Here is a 2,808-nt window from a genome sequence, read left to right as displayed (position 1 = left end):
CATATGACTTTACAGTTTCTCTGATAAAGGCAGAATATATCTCCCTATATGACTTGCTTTAATTAATGAATGAGGCAGAAATGAAGATATGTCTGTTCAAAGCCTAGGCTTCAAAGGCCCTCATACATTTTTAAAATATTTCATTTTAAATGTCTGTGGGTACATAAGAGATGTTTAAATACCTCATGAGGTACATGAGATATGTTGATAGAGGCAGGCAGTGCATAGTAATCACATCATGGGAAATGGGGTGTCCGTCTCCTTAAGCATTTATCCTTTGTGTTACAAAAATCTGCAATGCTTCAGGCATTTGTGTGTCATCCTTGCACAGAGGCTATGCTAATCTCTGAAACATTTCAATTTTAGTGTATGTGCTGCTGAAGTAAGCACCTGCATGCATTTCTATTTGCTTTTTAGCATTTCTGCAATCACTATGAGTAGAACATGTCTGTGTTAGCTACACAAAAGGAGGATGGATGGGCTGTAGAGCAGAATATACCAGATGTCTTACTCTGGTTGTGTTGTTGTAACAAAATACTTTAGGTAATTTATAGAGCACAGAAATGTATATTTCATGGAGGCTGGAACCCAAGATCAACGCACCAGCAGGTTCGGATCTAGTAAGGGCCTAATCTCTCTTTCCAAGTTGGTGCCTTGTTGCTGCATCCTCTGAAGAAGAGGAATGCTGTGTCCTCACCAAGTAGAAAAGGTGGAAGGGTTGGAAGGACAAAAGAGAGAGAGGCAAACTTCCTCCACTGTGTCCTTTCATACTGATATTAATCCACCCATGAGGGCAGAACCCTCATGACCTGAATACCTCCCCAAAACCCATCCTCCCAACACTTGCATTGGGGATTATGTTTCTACCAGATGAAGTGTGGGGATACATTCAGACCATAACATCAGGTAAGCTGCCCCCATCAAATGCAGCCTATAGCGAGCCCCTATTGGTATTTACAAATGCACAAGTAAGCAGCTAAACTGCAAACATAGGAGTAATGCCAGACATGTGGGTTCTGCTCTCGGTTGGATTTGGTAGGTTTTGTTTAGATGGGAAAGTTCCATTTCACATGTTTTTCATTCTCTTCCACAGGCTAACAGGCTAGACCAGGTGTGTCTTCCTCATGATGACGGCATCGGCTCATGTAGAACAGCATTTTACACAAGGTCTCTTGGATTCTTGCCTTGGAACTAGCTCTCCATAAGATCTGCTTTATTCCATTGGTCAAAACAAGTTAGTTAGATGCCCAAACCCCAAATCAAGGGGCAGAGAAATGTCCTCTTTTGTGGAAGAAAATGCAAAATCTCAAGGCAATAGCTTTAATCAGAGGGATTGTGAAATATTTGAGCCATTAACACAATGTATGACGCCTAGAAGGATGTCACACAGTGAATAAGTAATTACAACATAATTCATTATTTACAATTGTGTTAAGTATTGTGAAGAAAAAATACTGCATGGTGAGCTCTACATGGAAAACTATATAGAAAACAAATATATGATTAAGCATTTCTATTTCAAGTTTACAATCTTGGATAATTATAATATTGACTATCACATTTCCATAGTAAGAGGTATTTAATAATGCACATGATGTCTAGTCTGTATTTTGTTAAATGCTTAAAATTGACATTAAGAAACAAAACTAATAATATCCTGGTTATGTAAAAATCTCTGATTATTTTTCTATTTAATTTTGAGAGCTAAGGAAGCCAGGGTTTTCCTTCTATCTCCAATGATTTTGCACAAAACTTTTACACCATTCATTACATACTGTGTGGTTTTACATCTTCAGGTTTGAGAAACACATATATTGCTTAGAGATTATGAGGGAGTGAGGTAGGGAATTATTAGGGGAAAAAAATGTCCTCAATGTGTTACATTTGCAGAGAAAAAAAAATTGCACCACCATTTATACCTTCTTGGGTATCTTGTTCAGGACCCTTCTTATGATTCTACTGTCCACTCCCTGACTCACTACTCTGCAGGAGGAGGAAGGAGTGTCTAATTTGTTCACATATTCAGTTACCGTCCCAAAAGCCCTCTTTTCTCCCTTGACTGACTTCAAGCAAAGTAGATGTTTCTCTCTTTTCTTTTCCAGTGTAATAAATATTTTGGGATCTATTCTCTCTTATAATACCCTGGAAAGATGAGGAAGAAGCAGTTGTTTTGAAATTTTATCTGCATCTAGGTAGGTAAACTCAAATAAGAGTGGGATAAGCAAAATATCCCTGCTGTATTTTTCAGTCTAGTTTTACCCATAATGTATACTCAGATTTTTATTTGGCATTTTCTGTCTGCTATTAGCTGACTGGATTTAAGATGGCTGCAAATTATTTGACATTCCTTCCATTGAGAGTGGGGTCTATATCCCCTGCCCTATAAATTCAGTGAGGAATTGATGCTATGTAACTTCAAAGGCTGGGGCATAAAATTTCTATGCAGCTTTTACCTTGTTTTCCTAGAACAATCACTTTCCAGATGCTTCCTCTTGGGTATCTCAGAATCCAGCTGCCATGCTAAGAGAAACCTAAACCACCTTAGGAAGGCCCTCTGAGGGTATCCGGCTTACAGTCCCAGCTGAGGCAGATTAAATCAGGCACCAGACGAGGAAGTGAAAGAGGCTCCAAAATCACAGACCAGAGACCAGCCATTTTTGTTGGACACTGTCTGAAATCCTGATCCGCAGGAGAAACGAACATAATCAAACGGTCGGGTTTTTTTTCGGGCCACCAAATTAGGGCACATTTGTTATACAGCAACAATGACTGGCACATTCAAGAAAAGAGTGTGGATGAGGGAAAACC

At 39.1% G+C, this 2,808-nt stretch overlaps 1 non-coding gene across 1 annotated transcript; it reads right to left on the bottom strand.

The window, feature by feature from the left end:
• Positions 1-286: 286 nt before the first annotated feature.
• LOC115895745 lies at positions 287-390 on the bottom strand. The gene has a single exon (XR_004055873.1). It is a non-coding gene; the product is annotated as a U6 spliceosomal RNA (small nuclear RNA).
• Positions 391-2,808: the final 2,418 nt, after the last annotated feature.

This window comes from Rhinopithecus roxellana, unplaced genomic scaffold (assembly GCF_007565055.1).
Source record: "Rhinopithecus roxellana isolate Shanxi Qingling unplaced genomic scaffold, ASM756505v1 contig2117, whole genome shotgun sequence".
NCBI classification, from domain to species: Eukaryota; Metazoa; Chordata; class Mammalia; order Primates; family Cercopithecidae; genus Rhinopithecus; species Rhinopithecus roxellana.
Note: the sequence above shows the minus strand (reverse complement) of the source record. Positions and strands in the feature narration are given on the sequence as shown.